We start from the raw sequence: 18,412 nt of genomic DNA, 5'->3' as shown, positions 1-18,412 counted from the left end.
GCCCTAATGATATTGTAGAAGGGAAAAGCTATCATGGCAATGGGTTTGCCAGGCCATAAGAGACCCTGTTTGCGAATATTTTAAGGAAGTTCTTCTACCTGTGGGTAAGACAGGCATGCATGCAAAATGCAAGCAATGCAACAAAGAAATGCAAGGCCCGGTTGCGCTAATGAAAACATCATGAGAAGTGCTCCTTCTCAGAAGGAACCTGCTTTGAAGATGATGAATGGAACATGTCTGAACATGCAGGCTCTCCAAGTTAGTAAACTTCCTTATTTCATACTTCTTTCTTAAGGACTGCCTGCCTTGTCCAGATCTTTTGAGAGGACTTCAGAACTGCCTGAGTTGTCATAAAAACTTTTGAACAAAAATACAGTTGTTACTTTATGGAGCCATCATATTTTAATGCAGTTGTGATATAAAATAATGGCTGAAATAGGCAGATCTTCATTTTACAGTTTCACTTCTTAAGTAGTACTGAGTGCAGTGAGTAATACTAAATGAGCAGTACTGTAGTGACTGCATTGACTTCTTTCGTTCAGGAGGATCAGACAATTCCCCCACCTTGAACATAGACAGCTGTCCAAAAGGCACCAGACCGCCAAAGGTTAGTGCTCCTTAACTAAACACTTGGAAGGGCTGGATGGGTACAAGTCAGCAGGCCCAGAGGACCTCCATCCACAGCTGCTGAAGGAATCGGCCAGTGTCATAGCTGAGCCACTGGCACGGCTGTTCGAGTAGTCATGGTGCTCCGGTCAGGTCCCTGAGAACTGGAAAAGGGCCAATGTGGTGCCCATTTTTAAGAAGGGGAGAAGGGATGAACCGGGTAACTTTAGGCCAGTCACTCTTACTTCTATCCTTAGGAAAATACTGGAAACAATCATCAAAGAGCGCATTTGTGAAGGCCCAGCAGGGGAGACGATGCTCAAAGGAAACCAGCACAGGTTTGTCACAGGTAGATCCTGCCTGACAAACCGTATAGCCTTTTATGACCAGGTCAAACAGTGCCTTGACACAGGACCTGAGGCTGATGTCATCTACCTGGATTTTAAGAAGGCCTTCGACAGTTTCGCATCCTATTCTCATAGGGAAACTAGCAGGCTGTGGAGTGGACGCTAGCACAGCCAGGTGGCTGACCAACTGGCTTAGGGACCGCACCCAGAGAGTGGTGGTGGATAGATTGTTCTTGGCCTGGAAGGAGGTGGGCAGTGGGGTCCCACAGGGTTCGGTCCTTGGACCGGTGTTATTTAATATCTTCATCAGCAATTTAGACAAGAGTATGGAGAGCACCCTCTCCAAGTTCACAGATGATATCGAGTTACGGGGCAAAGTTAACACACCGGAGGGCAGGGAGCAGATACAGGCCGATCTGGACAGGTTGGATCAATGGGCAGAAAGAAATAGGATGCAATTCAATGAAGATAAATGTAAGGTACTCCACCTAGAGAGGAGGAATCCCCAGCACACCTATAGGTTGGGGGACCTCCTCAGCAGCTCAACAGCTGAGAGGGATCTCAGAGTCATAGTTGACTCCAAGATGAACATGAGCTGGCAGTGTAAGGAGGCCGTCAACAAGGCCAATTGCACCTTGCCATGAGTTAGCAGATGCATGACCAACAGATCGAGGGAGGTGATGCTCCCCCTCTATGCGGCATTGGTCAGGACACAGTTGGAGTACTGTGTCCAGTTTTGGGTGCTGCACTTCAAGAGGGACACGGAGAATCTGGAGAGGGTTCAGAGGAGGGCCACTCGCATGATTAGTAACCTCTGTGAAAGACCCTACGAGGGGAGGTTGAGGGATCTGGATCTCTTCAGCCTTCACAAGAAATGGCTGAGGAGAGACCTTGTAGCCGCCTATAAGTTTATCAAGGGGGGACAACAGGGAACTGGAGAAGCGCTATTTACCAGAGCGCCTCTAGGAGTAATTAGGAATAATGGGTACAAACTAGTGGAGAGTAGATTCAGGTTAGACATTAGGAAGAATTTTTTTACAGTAAGGGTGGCCAGAATCTGGAATGGGCTTCCAAGAGAGGTGGTACTATCACCTAACTTGGAGGTATTCAAGAGGAGGCTGGGGTCATCTGACCTCGGTCCTCTTTCCTGCCAGGGGCAGGGGGTCGGACACGATGATCCTTTGTGGTCCCTTCCGACTCTACAATCTATTAATCTATGAATCCATCTTTAACATACAGGACTCTGATTATCCATCTTTAACATTATCACTGTCTGCAGTTTCAGAGTTATCTGCTAATGATGCCAGTGTTCCAGTCAAATGTATGTCACATAGTATATCACTGGTAGCAAAAAGAAAAAAAAAATCTCCATCATCCAGAAACAACCACAGATAAATTTGTAATAAGAACCAGCAGATTACAGCAAGACGTAATTCATGAAAAAAATTGCTTGTTTTTTTCATGAAACAAAAACTCTCCTTTCCATATGGTTGAGAACACATGCTTCACTGACATGGTTCAGTCATTACAACCAGGATACAGTCCACCCTTAGTAGAGCAGAGATAGCAGGCAAATTGCTGGATAAAGCATATGGAGAAAGAAATTGAACAGCGTGTAAAAAGTCTAGAGAGGTAAATTGTTAACCTGAGTCTTGATGGGTGGAACAATGTCCACAATGATCCAATAATATGTGCTTCTGTGACAACAGAAGAAGGGATTGCCTACCTTACAGAAACAATTGATACATCAGGAAGTGCACACACACAGCAGAATACTTGCAAGAAGTAACAGTAAAAGCTATAACAAACTGAAAAAAAATCAAATATCTAGTATGCAGCTTTGTCACAGACAATGTTTCAAATGTATCAAAGATGAGAAGAAATCTAGAAGTAAGCAAAGAAAGTCCCAAGCTAATAACATATGGCTGCCACGCTCATTTGATGCACCTCTTAGCCAAATACTTCAGTGCTCCAGAAATAAAGACTAATGTTGGTGAAATTGCAAAATGCTTCCGTAACAACCACTTTGCAGCAGCTGCTCTGAAGAAAGCAGGAGGAACTAAACTAACTCTCCAACAAGACATAGATTTCAGTAGTGGACTGGTTTGAACAATATACTGAGAACTGGCCTAATCTGATGACAATTTGTGAACAAAATCATGACAAAATAGATTAAATTATCGCAGCCAAAGTTCTCAACATTGGGATAAAGAGAAATGTAGAACATACACTGACTATCCTGAAGCCTATTTCTGTAGCCTTGAACGAAGTGCAGGTAAATCACTGTTTTATTCCTGATGCTGTTGAAATCTAGAAGGAAGGACTTGAAAAGAGAAATACGCAATGACAGAGTTAAATTACAGGCACTAAAAAATAAATGGATCAAGCACTATCTCCAGCTCATTTTCTTGCCAATATTCTTAATACTTGGTACCAGGGTCAATCCTTAACTGCTGAAGAGGAAGAGTTTGCTATGACGTGGGCATCCAGCAATCATCCCTCCATAATACCAACTATAATAAATTTTGGGGGATAAGGGTAACCCATTCAAGAAATATAGGTTTGTTGATGAGGTTTTAAAGACAGTCATACCAGTGAACCGGTGGAAGTCACCTAAGCACCTAGACCTACCAGAGACTACTGAAGTGATAATCCAGCTTTTAACAGCTGCAGCTTCTTCTGCAGGTGTAGACATTTTTTTTTCTTTGGACTAATTCATTCTAAATTGAGAAATCGCTTGGGAACTGAAAAAGCAGGAAAGCTTGCCTTTCTTTTCCAAGCTATACTCATGTTGACCTGGCTGAAATAATGTATTTGATTTTTGTTAAAAACAAGATTTCACATTTATAAGTAAAATCATTAAAAATTCAAAAATGCATTTGCTTTTGTTAAAATAATTATACATGTTTGCTGTTGAAGAAAAATATCCAAAATACATAAGCCTGTTGTTTTAGTTAAATAAAACAATTTAAATGTCTGTGACTTTTGGTGACTGTTATTCTTGTTCTCTTAATATAGCTTGGCAAAAATATCCCCCAAATATCCATGATTAATCTAGTGAATTAGAGATAGTTCACTTCCCAATAGCAAGTATCTGCTTCAATTAGATTTGGTAAATAAAATAACCAAATCACAATTTAGTTCTCTGATAGAGCTGCAAAATTAATCTCAAAACATATCAAAATAAATCACTGCTTTAAAATGTATAGTGTGTGCCTTCTAAAAATGAAACCTACATCTATCTCGGAGTTTTGAATAATATGTATTAAAGTTATATCACACATAGGGCTGTCAAATTATTAAAAAATATGATCACAATTAGTTGTGTGATTTAAAAAATTAGTTGCAATTAATCACCATTTTAAATTGCACAGCTAAAAACTCAAAATTATGTGCAGAAAAACTCAAAATTACGCAGTTATGCAGGTACTCTGTATGGTTGGGAGGTGGGTGGGGGGTGTACATGGGGAGGAAATTTGCGAATGTGTCGGGGGGCTGTGTGTGGTGGGGGAGTTTGGAGCCTCTATTGATATGGAACTGGATGCCTTTATGTCCTCTATTTTCCTCTTGAAGAGAAAAATAGAGGACATAAAGGCATCCGGTTTCGTATCAATGAAGGACAGAGGACAACTGGACTGTCCTCTATGATGGCCACCCTAATTGTGGGTCAGGAGTGAGGGGCAGCAGCAGGGCTGTGGCTTGGGAGCGAGGGGCAGGGGCAGGACATATCACTGCCCCCTCCACAATCATATTCCACCCCCTCCTCACCACAAGTATCCTCTTTCTTTGAAACTGGAAATGTGGTTACCCTACAGGAATGCAGCCCAGCGGTGTGTAGAGCAGTGCCCAGCAGGTAAGTCTGTGGAGAGGGAGGGAAGGGGCAGGGGGGCAGACTGAGGCCCCCACAGTGAGGGAGGGAGTGGGGCAGGGGTGAATGGGATCCTGGGGCCAGGGTGGGTCGTGGAACAGATCCGTGGGCAACTCGGTCCAGGGGTGTGGGAGGAGGCGGCTCCCTGCCACTGCATGCACCTCCGAAGAAGGCATGTGCTCCTCATATTTGTGCATGGGGCAGAGGTGGGCTGCCCTGGGGCTCTGCGCCCTGCTGCCTTTGACCTGGGAGCAGCACAACACCATGTTGTACCTCCTGCCGCTGGGTGAGCAAGGGGCTAGTGCTGCCAGCACACAGCTCCCGGTGCAAAGGCACCAGGTTAGAGCCCCAGCCCACAGCAGGCAGTCTTCCTCCACCCTGCGCACAAATCCAGGGAGCACATGTGCCCTCCAGGGGTGCACGCAGCAGTAGGGAGTTGACCCCCTCGTGCCCCTAGATGAGCCCTGTGTCCCAGTCTCACGACCTGTCCTGGCCCTGGGGTCCCATTCACCCCAGCCCGTGCCCCATTCCCTCCCCTCACTGTGAGCATCTCTATCTGCCCTCTGCCTCTTCCTGCCCCCACCCCCCCCTCGACTTACCTGCTCGGTGCTACTCTACACGCAGCCAGGCTGCATTCCTGGCCATGTGCATACTGTGGCTGTACACCTGCATGCAAAGCCTGGAAGTGGGTTCCAAAACCACATGTGCAATTAATGCGTTAAAAAATTAATGTTAATTGGGTGCGTTAATTGCGCACATGAACGCTGATTCCTGGGAACATCACGGCAGCCCTAATCAAACAACAAGAATGCACTTTTTGTAGAAAACAATGATTAAATCAAGGCCTCCTAACCCGTGATTTAAATCTATTTGATTTAAACCACATCCACCCTGCTTGTTCCTCAACTTCCCATCCTAAATAACCTTTAAAAAGGAACAGTTCAACCACATGTAATATCAGTGGCAAAATGTAAGAGAATATCATCAAAAAGGGTATGCATGGGTATCATAAAGAATGCATGAAATCTGGCAGGCCTTAACTAAAGTTACATACAGCAAAAGCTTTGTTATCCGGCACCCATGGGGAATGGGGGTGCCGGATAACCAAATATGCCGGTTACCCGAGAGGCCAGAACAGGCATCTTTGCCTGTTCAGGCTGCTGCCTCTCCCACCATGTCCGGAGCGCCACCGCCCCTCCCATCACATCGCTGCCCCTCCCACTGTGTCAATGTGCTGGGGGACAGGGAGAGAGGTCCCGTACAGGCTGCTTTCCCCAGACTGTGGGGGCTCAGCAAAACTGGAAGCGCCACAGTGGGCACTTCTGGTTTCACTTCTACCTTACGAACTGGCATGCCAGTTTGTAAGGTGCCAGATAACATGGTTTTTACCGTATTTAGAACTAAATATTTTGACTAGACATATTGGCTTGCACCTCTAGTGGGAAAAATCTTTGCATTGGGCTTTGCATCAGACCTAGAAAATGATGATCAGATATTTGCATATATTGAATTTTACAAATAGATTTGATTTTTTTCTCTAGGGACATTACATAGTTATGGGTGGAGTGACCAAACAGAAGTTGATTTTTTTAATGCTATAAAGCACTAATGATGTATCTTAATAAACCGACTCCACTATCTGCAAGGGGTAGAACTCAGCTTACATTGGATAATCAACACCTGCAAATCAGGAAGGAAGTTTAACAAACTTTTGATCCAGGTGAGCAACCATTCTCCAACTGCTTACTTCCAAGTTTTGTCCTCTCTTAAGAGGAATCAAAATGTGCTACATTGCAGCAGCTTGTTTAAAGCTAGGCTGGGTACCTTGACACTATGCTGCAGTCTGCAGTGTTACTGATGCTGCTACTGGTAAACACTCACTGCAGGATCAAAGTAGCAATGCAAGCTGCCTTAAAATAGCTCAGGGAGAACTTTTCAAATTAGCGTGTGGGGCAAATAATAAAACAACTTGTTAAAAAACATAGGTTTTGACTATATTAAAAGGAATGTCAAATGCACAAAGCGAATTAAAAAAATACTTGCCTTATATTTCTAAGTTATAATTCACATAACCAACTGAAATAAATTGATAGCTATAAAAACTTTGTCAACGTAATATGAATTTCAAATTGACATTGTGCCTTTCAGAATGGAGATGTATTAAGGAACTTCTGAGACCCACTTAAGCATTTTGCTTTCTTACAAAAATTTGAAGAGTTATTAAGGAAGCCACTAAATTAAAAAGCCAGACCAAAAGTCAACCTACTCTTCTCAGCAAGACGACACCTCATTTAAGTACTCCTCATGTCTTATTTTGTCAGACTTAGATCAAAACCAGCAGTAACTCTGGGAGAAAGAAGAGTAGAAAAGGTGTCTGTCAAAAACAAAACAAAAAAAACCCATATCAGAGCCCCTGCTTGTCCATCTACCTACCTGTGAAAAAAGAAAAGGTTTAACTAGCCCATCTATCTAGACTGAATAGACAATAACAAGTGAAGGCAGTGACAGCTATCCTATTCTTCAAAATGAAATTTAGGTTCATTTATTTAAAAGTTCCAACAAGCCATATATACACACACACACACACACACACACACACACTTTTTAGAAAAGATCAACATTCTATTAAATCATGAAAAGACCCACAGTTATCACTTCTCCAGAATGTTGCATCTGATGCAAGCCTGATGAGTTTCTACACAGCAGACACGCTGCAGCATTTTAGTACAAAGAATAGTTATTCAAAGCATGAATATTCAGTGTAAATTAGTTCATGTAACTCTCAGACTTCAGTGTAGCTATTTAGGCAGACTAAATGTAGGATCTGGTCCATAGAGAATATTTTCATTTACTAGCATGAATGACAGGGCGGGGGGGCAGGTGGGGGAAGAGTGCTGCCACCCAGCAACCCACGGTGCTGCCAGTCCGCCTCTGGCCCCGTGAGCCCTCCCTCACATCCCCCCATTCCCCACTCCTGTTTGCCTGCAGGGGGTGGGGGTGGGAGCCACCCCTTGCCTAGGATGCAGAAGTGAGGCCGGACTGGGGGAGGCGAGGCCAGTGCTGCGCTGCCAGCACTCCATGCCGCTGCCACCTCCAAGGACCCGGGGAGGGGGAGGGTGGAGCAAGGCCAGCGCCACTAGCTTCACCCCTTGCTCTGGCCCCTCAGTACCACTCCGTCCCCATCATCTGTGTTAGGGACAGACAGACAGACAAAGGCATTTGAATTTTGCCTTGCCACTGAAGATGGTGAAGTACTGAGACGTTAAGAACATTTTAATTGCTAAGTGTAATAAAAAAAACCTGCCAGAAGACAACCTTCTGTAAATACAAACACTACTTACATCTGGGTTCTTTCAGAAACCAGGTCCTTGATTACTTTTATAAACTAACCTTGAGGTTCATTCTTTGCCATTCTTTGGTACTTAGTTTGTTTTTATCTGATTTCATATAATAATTGATTAAGTACTGAGGAAAACCAGATTCCCTTTTAAGCGAGGCATGCATTAAAACATCTTCAAGATCACTAGCACCATTAATGAATACCCAAATACATTCACCATCCAGATGAACATACAGCACTCAGCAGCACTTTTACAGGTCAATGGGTTTTCCATAGAGCTATTGCTGAGAATGACTTCTAAAGTACCTTCTCAAATACGCTTGTCTAAGTCAATATGTCCAGCGCACAAGTAATTCATTTCTCAGACACTATTTGTGGCTCTGTATGAAGCATGTTAAAAGGAAGCACTATTCAAAAGTACCAGCAGCTAGTTTAGTTGTTTTCTTCTTTTAATGGAAGTCACAAAAAACCGAACAAAAAACTTCACAGATACTATGAAGCTTTCATTTGTTCAGCCCTAAAAAATGTACTCTTTCTTTAATGTATCAGCAAATATATTCTGACAGACCCACAAGTCAGCACTGTTGACCAGAAGTTCCAATAATATGCTAAGCACTATTAAACGTTTACTATTTTGTCCTTATGGAAACTTTATTAAATGGCAAGCACATTAAAACTTACAATAGTTTCAGATAAGAGTAAAAAAAAGCAAAATTGTGATCAGAAGTAGATAAAAAAAGCTAACAAAAATCAAAGACAGGGATGTCCACATCTATAGTTATCTTTAAGTACCAATCTTAAAAATACTCCAACTCAGCTGGAACACTGCTTTAAAAAAAATAAAAATACAAAAATAAATTTTATCAGCATTGTATGACTCATACTGTTACATATTTTGCTTGGACACTGGAATGTAGTGCCTTGCAGCATTCCCACTTTATCATGACACATCCAAACTACCAGCTGAAACCAATTACTTTAATGGTTTGGACTACATTATGTCTGGTTTTCACCAAAAACTAATTGTTTCAGAACTCAAACCAGTTTAAAATATGTTTCTCCCTATGATTAGAGCATCAGTTCATAAACCCACTTTGAGTTGCTTATTTAAATATCAGTACCCAAGCAGTCACAAAAGCCAGATTACTATTAAATATTAAAAACTATTGTTGGCTACCACAGAACTAGATACCAGATTAAATGTATTTATCCTATTCAAACATCTTGGTTCTGTCAATCCGTTCAAGAACTGAACAATGAGAATTCAAACTGCCTCAGGAGAGATCTACTCCTGAACAAAAAGGCCTTTTCTTATCCTAATACAATTAAGTCAACTGAACACAGAATTTCCAAGATCTTTTATATTGCTTCTTGGAGACCATACAGAAGTAGAAGATTAAAACGGAGTGTTCCCATTGGCATCAATGAACTCACCCCTTGCTTTGTCAAAAGCAGCTATGCAAAATACATATAGGACAAAAGATCTTGTTTTTCATTTTAATTTCAGAGGAGGGTATTTACTGTTTGGCTTTGTTTTTAAATGTAGCATCTCACAGGGCACCTTACTCAAATACATAAAAGCATGCAACCATCTGAATATCTAGCTTCCTTAGATTATCACTTATTCAGGGCAGGGAAGTGTCTGTCCAGAACAGCATCTACCATATCTATGGACCACACCCTTGGTCCATAACTAGGTGCTATGGGTAGTATGCTGTGTCCTTCAAAAACATCTACACTGTAAAAAGAGACCCTGAATACAAACCAGAAAACTGCAAACTAAGCAGGGCCTCAAAGAATAAAGTGGATGGAGTAGATTATTAATCCATAGATTACATCCAGATCAAAAGTGATTTATTTTACCTGGAAGCCCTGGAAATGCCAGAATTTGGGTTTTGGTGGAAGATTTGCCAGAGGGAACCCAAGCAGCATTTTGCTTTCGAGAAGACCCATTTTGTTTCCTTCCAAGAGTTCTAAAGATCGGATCAGTCAAAACCAGTCACAACTATCCTGACAGGACATACTGGGCATACGTACAAGTTCATTAATGTGCTTTTGCTACCGTGCATTAAGTTTAGTACCTCTAATACGAGGTACTAGATAAAGGCACAGTAGCTGCACAAATATGCAACAGCAAAAGGAAACTTTTTTTTGAGATGCTTAATGCTCAGTAGACTAATTCTACTAAGCATTAGGGTTGTTGGTTGTAGCCGTATTGGCTTAAGGACATAGGCAGACAAGGTTATTTGGGTAAATGTGATATCTTTTATTAGACCAACTAAATAGTTTGAAAATTTGTTCTTTGCAAGCTTTCAGGTACAGGCACCCTTCTTCAGGCACAGGGAGAGTTTGTTGTTGCTGTGTGTGCTCTCCTGGGTAGAGACCATTAGAGCATTAGCATGGTTTCTGCCGTGACATACTCATGTGCAAAAGAACAGTTCACTGCGCATTAAGGTGTCCCATGTAGACACACCCACCAAGTATGTGTCAGCACATGACTTATAACTCAGGTCTTGAGCGTGTGAAATGTCAGATAATCAATATTAAGAATCATGTGAAGAGCAAACTGGTAACTAACACTAAACAAGGGGTACTTGTTCATCTAATAAACTGAATCTCAACCATGGTGTCAGAACATGCTGGAGTGCTTCCAGATCCTTTGCAGGGTGATGTGAGAAGATAAACCATGTGTAAGGAAATAAGTAGATAAGCACAGGCTCAAGCTTGTTCCTGCCTGGCTGATTCCACACTCTCATTGCCCGGCTCCTCTGCAAGGAAGAAAGCACTGTAACATAAAACAGTTTTTGAAATTGGGTGTTACTCAATTCACAAAAGTTATGGAGGGATGCCTCAACTCTGATAAGGGGCGCCTCAAGTCCAAAAAAGGTTAAGAGCTACTGGTCTAGCACTTCTGATTATGCACTAGCTAGTACCTGCTAGGAGTAATCAAAGTACATGCAGGAAATGGGTATTAAAGATGATTAATGGTTAAAGACAATGGGTATTAATTGACCCTGGAAACTATAGAAAGAGCGCTACCTGGAATCGTGTCCAAATACCAAAAGAAAAGATGTAAATCAGTTAAGTTGCTGGAAACAGATATTCACTGCTGGCCACTCAGGCCATCCAAAAGTAGCAATCAATTCTACATGATTTAGACTGCAACCACCTAACAAGCCTAACAAGTGAAGGCTCTATGCCTTCAACCAAAATTACAATCACAACATGACTAATTTCTTAAAATGCTGTACTTTCTGCCAGAAAATATCATATCAGTTCCATCTCAATTGAGAGTAAGATATATGCCAACTAGCATCTTGGTTCTGTACCTTAGCTGGATATTGAGGAAACAAGAAATGTTGATTTTGACAGAGATGTAAAACCGCGAATCCTGCTGACCACATGAGGGCCACTAGAAAAGATAAGCAGCCATCCATGTTAACTGCCAGAACTTCCTGTATTAGAATGATCACCAGAGCTTTCCAGAGCTATTGACTCATCTCCTAGCTCCTTGACAGTCTTGTATTTCACAAGGCTTTCATTAATATGCTACACTCCTCTTAGCTTCTTCTTGCCATCACCATTTTATAACCTTTCTGTCTGATTACGTTTTTCTCTCATACCAACACACTGCATCCCCAACAAGAGAAAATACTCCCTCAATCAGTGAAACAGATTTGCTTCTAACATATCTATTAATGAGAGAATGGAGATGGACTATTTAATCTTATGAAGCATATATAACTAAACCAAGTTACCACATTTTTTTCTCTTACATGTTAACCTATCGTTCTTCTGTCACCACCCGATACATTAACTTCTTTGCTTCTTGCCTAAATTTAAATTCCAAGATCTCTGGGGCAGTTTTTTAATACATATGTAAAGTGCGTGAGTAGGGCTGAATAATTCATAAACAGCAGATTCCAAATGGTTTCTCGGGCAAGGCTGGCTGAAGTTTGAACTTAACACTCCATGTAATACCTGAAACAGAAGACAATAAGGGTATAAAGACGTCATAAAGCAGAGTCAGCTATGATTCCTCAACAAAACCCTGTAGGTTCGGCAATATGCTCTCCCACTTCAACTTTGTGCCAAAAACCCTATGAACAGGCACTGTAGCATAAAAAATACAATGGAGAGTCCCATAAGTAAAGGTAAGTTTTCAATACTTATGGCTGTATTTTTTTCACTTTTTGATTATTGAGGGAGTTAATGCACAAGAAAACGGAATAATTCAAAGTTAAGCTGAGTCAAAGTGTACTGTGAAGCAATCAAGAGACTATTTGTTAAAAGAACTTTGGGGGTGCAGCTTCCTGGAGGCCAAAATGACAAAATGGTAACGTACAGCTCTTCAAAGGAGGGAAACTGTGGGTTCCACCTACTCACACAATGGAAAATCTCTACTCATTGTTTCAGGTGGAGGGATATAGTTAGCCAGCATGGGTACCAGAGCATGCCCGGGCGTTAAATTTCTCACTGGTGCCTCATAAGCAAGAACCACAGTAAATACCTCATCCTGTTATTGAACAGACTATTAGTGGCTCAGGTCCCAATTCAACAACTTGCAGGCACCATGTCAACCCCATGCATTGCAATGGGGGCTTGCAGGCACCATGTCCACGCCATTCAAGGCTATGGGGACTGCCGCCTCACTACTCCCTCAAGTCTCTGGCCAGACAGGACTGATTACATGCGATGCGGGAAGCTAAGCAGGCCCAGGCCCGGGCCTGAGCCCGGTTCGGACCTGGATGGGAGACCACCTGGGCATCCCGTAGGCCGCCTGCCTTTTTGCGCCGGAGCAGGACAAAAATGTGGCCCAGGAGCAGGAGTAATCAGAAGTTTTAAGCAATTTGCTGAATTGCTTCACTTTTTTTTAATTTCAGTGTATAGAAACGACCTTCGTTCTCGTACATTGTACCAAACAATGTTCACAGGTTATACTGCAAAGAAGAGCTATATTAAAACAAAGCATAAGAACAAACAATAGGCAAAATTAATTACACAAGACCCCCTCTGTAATAAAGTTGCAGCAGAAAGCTGGCCTAAATAAAATGAGTATTTTTCATGTCAATGAACCAACAAGACAGAAAATCACATTTGATGTATTTGTTTAAATAATAAAAAATCTCCACATAATGGTCCCCACCAACTACTTAATATCGAGGCTTAACAAGCATTATTTTATATAAAAGACCCAAGACAAAACTCAAACTAAGGTAACAGAAGTTTAGCACCTTAAACCTACTCTGCGATATCTGATTTTTTAGTGTGTGATACCTGTAGACCTCTTAAGTTAATGGAATGTCAAATAGCAAGCTAACTAAGGCTCTGTCTACAGAAGAAAACCGTGATTTAGTTAAATCTGAACAATCCCAGATTGAGTGAACACTTATTTTTGTTAGGATTCTTATCCCTATTTATCTTAAGTAGTTTCCTTAGAGATTTAAGCTACATCAATATAAAGGTCCTCATAAGCCAAAATAAATCAGCATTCACAATAGTTTGCATCAATTTCAAAATATCAGTTTGCAAACTGACTTAGCAAAATTGGAATTTTTATTCTTAGGCCTTGTCTACATGGGGGAAGTGTATTTTTAAAACACAATGTGCTAGCTCCTGACACAGACCAGTTTGACACTATAAAATATAAAACCATCTGGTCTTAGTCAACACTGACAGGGAGCCTCAAAAAGGATTAAGGCATCCAAGTTTGGAACAATCTGCAAAGTACAAGCAGTGAGAATTCAGAATGTGCCTAGTTCCAGCCATAACTGAATTTCTGAGTTCAGTCTTTGGATTCCTCGAGGGCACCTTCCTAAGCTTTAGGCCTTTCTTTTGCCAACACTTTTCTTAGGGGATTTATTTGCATTCCTCTCCCTCAAAGACAGGGTTTTAGAGTGGCACTTCATTGTGCTTATCCCAGCAGATTCTGCTATCTTTCAGCAACAGTGATATTCAGCTATTAATCAGTCAGCTTTCACAAAGCATGGGACCTTCATTTTAAGGTGATAATATTACAAAGAAATTACATCCTAAACCACTAGATAAAACCCAGTACCCTGCCTGGGGTGTGGCAAGTAAATTACAGACTAAGACAGACTGGTCACTTTGAGCATTTATATACACACATTTCCCTGCCCGGACGTGCCGGATGTTGGAGCAGACTCAATTAATCGTACTGTTTTTGAAGGTTACCAAACAAAACTTGAGAATGCCATAAAGGGCATTTTTACACACAGAAGCACCCAGGGTTGCATCACTTGCAGTTATATGAGCAGTTAAATACACGTCAGTGTGGAGAAAATGGTGGCGTTGTGCTTTTAAACGGAAACACCTTCTATCTGTTTTAATTCAAAAGCACACCACTGCCATTATCATCTGGCACTTGGAGAACCTGCCACTTTTGCTGTAGCGTAGGAGTTCAAGTTGGGGGAGGGGGGCTAGATTTGTTTCAATTGCTGTTACCCACTAACAACAGTTATAAAAGTCAGTTGCGGGAGACTGGGGCTATTATTGGCAGAAGTTGCTAATGCCATCCTTGGGAGGGTAGGGTGCCAGACGTTTTTAAGTTTGTGATTGTTTGGCCCCTTCTCAATAACCCATAGCTTAATGCTGATTTGCCAGAGCACCAGCCTGTCATTCCTCCTGTACAACACTTATGAGCCCACTCGGTGAGATGGCACCTAACTCCAAATCTCTGCACTATGAGTATGCTGATGACACCCAAGTCTACCTCTTTCCTCTGATCCAGTCCTCACACTCTCTCCCTCTTTCAGTGCCTGACTTTAGTTGATGATTGGATGTGGGTAAATGAGCTGAAGCTGAATCCAGACAAGACAGAGATGATAGTACTGGGCAGTCTGAACTTGAAGGTACTAATTATAACTCTCACTGACAGGGTTCACTTAATTGCACAGTCACTCAATTTTGCGGTCTTTGGGTGCTCCTGGATCTTTAGGTGGCAGCCATGGCAAGGAGTGCCTTTCACAAACTGTATCTCATGATAAAACTATAAAACTTTCTTTCAAATTCTGATCTGAACACCATCATCCATACTTTCATAACCTCAAGGCTAGCGTATTGCAACATACTGTATGTTGGGCTGCCCTTGATAACTGCCCAGAAGCTGCAGGTGGTGCAGAATGTGGCAGCCTACCTTTCAACAGGGGTGGATCATCAGGAATGTTTCTCCAGTAATCAAGAGTCTGCACTGTTTTTCAATAGCTTTCCAGGCACAATTCCAGATGCGGGTTTTGATCTACAAGGTCCAAAAATGTCCAAGCCCTGCATATCTAAGGGGCCGCCTTCTCTCTTATACCCCACTACAATACCTGAGGTTAACCAAGCATAAGTATGATCATTGTGTCAAGTTTGATTAGTAAAAACATATTGGAGGTTGTTCTCTGTAGTTGCCCCACAGCTGTGGAATTCAGTGTGTGCCCTCCCCCAACAGGAATACTGCTAGAGGACAAGCCTGGACATCCTTTAGAAGTGCTGTAACACAATTCTATTTGGGCAGGTTCATAGTCGCCAAGTTTAAGCTAGCATATTGTTTAGGGCAGAGGTGTCACAGAATCATAGAAAATTAGGGTTGGAAGGGGCTTCAGTAGGGCATCTCATTCAACCCCCTGCTCAAAGCACAACCATCCCCAACTAGATCATCCCACCCAAAGCTTTGTCTAGCCAGGTAGCCACTCCTACCAGTGCAGCTCAGTATTCTGTTGGCTTTCTTTGCAACAAGGGCACACTGTTGGCTCATATTCAGCTTATTGTCCACTGTAACACCCAACTCCTTTTCTGTTGAGCTGCTACCCAGCCAGTCAGCCCCCAGCCTGTACTAGCGCATGGGATTGTTCCATCCTAAGTGCAGGACTTTGAACTTGTCCTTGCTGAAACTCATGAGATTTCTTTTGGCCCAATCCTCCAATTTGTCAAGGTCACTCTGAATCCTAGCCTATCTTCCAATGTATCTACTACTCCCCCCAGCTCAGTGTCATCTGCAAACTTGCTGAGGGTGCACTCTGTCCCATCTTCCAGGTCACTGATGAAGACATTGAACAAAACCGGCCCCAGGACTGACCCCTGGGGCACTCCACTAGATCCCACTAGATCCGGTTGGCCAACTAGACACGGAGCCATTGATTACTCCAGCCAGTTTTCTATCTACCTTACAGCCCATTCATCCAGCCCATACTTCCTTACCTTGCCTGCAAGAATGCTGTGGGAGACTGTCTCAAAAGCCTTGCTAAAATCAAGGTACAGTAAAAGCTCTGTTATCCGGCATCCCCTGGGAATAAGGGATGCCGGTTAATCAAATATTCCGGTTAATCAAATGTGCACCATCTGGCACACTCCTCGGCATTAGTGTGCGGGGGGACAGGGAGGGAGGCCCTATGCAGGCCGCTTTGCCTTGGGCCATGGACTGAAGAAGTGGCAAAGAAAAACTCTGCTCGCAGCGGCAAAACCCGGAAGTGGTACTTCCGGTTTCGCTTTTGCCACATCCCTCGGATGCCGGTCAATACAGTTTTCCAGCTAATAAAGTGCCGGTTAACACAGCTTTTGCTGTATATCACATCCACTGGTCTCCCCGTATCCACAGAGCCAGTCAGCTCATCATAGAAGGCAATCAGGTTGGTCAGGCACAACTTTCCCTTGGTGAATCCATGCTGACTGTTCCTGTGTCAAATTCATCCAGCCCACTTACCCCTGGTGTAGCACCTGAAGCAAAGGGTCTAGCCTGTGTCAGATGCAATATGCACCAGCTGTGGCACTTGCTGTGCATGTAACACATGAGGCTGGCATGGGGTGTGTGTTGCCTATAGCATGCTGGCTGCATCTGGTGCTGCAAGCAGCACAGAGAATTGATCTGGAGCACTGCATGCAGCCCATAACCTGGCCTGTGCATTGGAGATCTGGCATGAGGGAATGGTCCAACAACCCATGGGCTAAATCTGGCCCAAGAGCCTTATGTTTAACATAAGTTTTTCTTATGTAGTTTAAATGTTTGTCTCCCTCTCTCCTCCCCCCCCGGCTTTTTGTTCTCTTGCTCACAAGTTATTTTGCTCTCTTCTGTAAGCTGCCATGACCATTTGTCAGGAAGAGGGACATATACATTTAATAAATAGATAAATAGTAATAACAATGACAATGATGAAAGAAGAAAATGATGGCATACTTCTGTCTAGCCTTACAAAATCTAAACAAACTTCATTAACAAATGCATTCCCTTTACAGTAAAGACTCTGGTATAAGTGTTCCGTTATTTGCTAAAAGACATTACTAATATTAAAATAAAAGGAATTTTAAAAGTTAATTGAATTGTGATAAAAACAAACACTTTATTCACTTACATTAAATTTAGAAACAAACAAACTAAAAAAAAAAACTTCCCTTTGGCAAGATAGACCAACTAAAATTGACTGCCAGATTGCACAAAACAACTCTCATTTTCCCCATTGTTCCTCCTTCCGTCAAAGGCCTACTCTAATATCCCCTTCTACAGTAAGTTTACATTAAAATTGCTGAATCATGGAACTGAGGCAATGGAAAACTTTACATTAAGGAAATCAATCCCACATTATTTCCATTTTCAGCCTAGTTCCTGTATGTCCTATATTTAAACTGTGACAAATTGTGAGTTATTTTCTAAGAAAGCCACCTGATGCTATCCAAAAGGGACATCAGGCAAATGCATTCTGAATCTGAAAATGATATATTAAGTTAGAAGAAGATATGTCTGGCTCCCATTTTGAAGGAAAATATCACTATAAACTATTGGCATAAATTACATTAAGTGAGCAACATTGCCTCACATTTACACAAACTCCCGTTTACTAAATTGCATCAAGAGAGAAAAATATAATCACAGTGAATTGATTATACAATTATGATATGATTATGTTGAGCTTTCCCTCTTGGTGCAATTTTGTAAATGTGCGTTTATGTAAATGTGAAGTGATATTCCACAGTAATGTAATTTACACTTAATTTTTTATGTCTTTAGTGGAAGTCTCACAAAGAACCTGGAGTGGAAGGTACATATTTAATGCCTTAGTGTAAGAATAGCATATTAACAAGCATAAATATTAAAATGGGAATCTCTTCTAGACTATTGCTACTCTTGGCTACATTTAAACAAACTTACTTTTGATTTAACAAGAGTATATGATGCATACTTTAAAAAAAGACGTAGTGCTTACTTGACAGTTTGCTAAAATTCAAAAACCCAATAATGTCACAGTGAAGGGTTAG

The 18,412-nt window shown here is 42.0% G+C and overlaps 1 protein-coding gene across 1 annotated transcript in view; it reads right to left on the bottom strand.

The window, feature by feature from the left end:
• HS2ST1 (heparan sulfate 2-O-sulfotransferase 1) overlaps positions 1-12,114 on the bottom strand; it is a 90,615-nt gene extending 78,501 nt beyond the window's left edge. Inside the window, exon 1 of the mRNA XM_025216358.1 lies at positions 11,938-12,114. The gene's annotated coding sequence lies outside the window, so the exon portion shown is untranslated. The remainder of the gene's footprint in view (positions 1-11,937) is intronic.
• Between the last annotated feature and the right edge of the window lie 6,298 nt (positions 12,115-18,412).

This window comes from Alligator sinensis, unplaced genomic scaffold (assembly GCF_000455745.1).
Source record: "Alligator sinensis unplaced genomic scaffold, ASM45574v1 scaffold383_1, whole genome shotgun sequence".
In the NCBI taxonomy this organism is placed as follows: Eukaryota; Metazoa; Chordata; order Crocodylia; family Alligatoridae; genus Alligator; species Alligator sinensis.
Note: the sequence above shows the minus strand (reverse complement) of the source record. Positions and strands in the feature narration are given on the sequence as shown.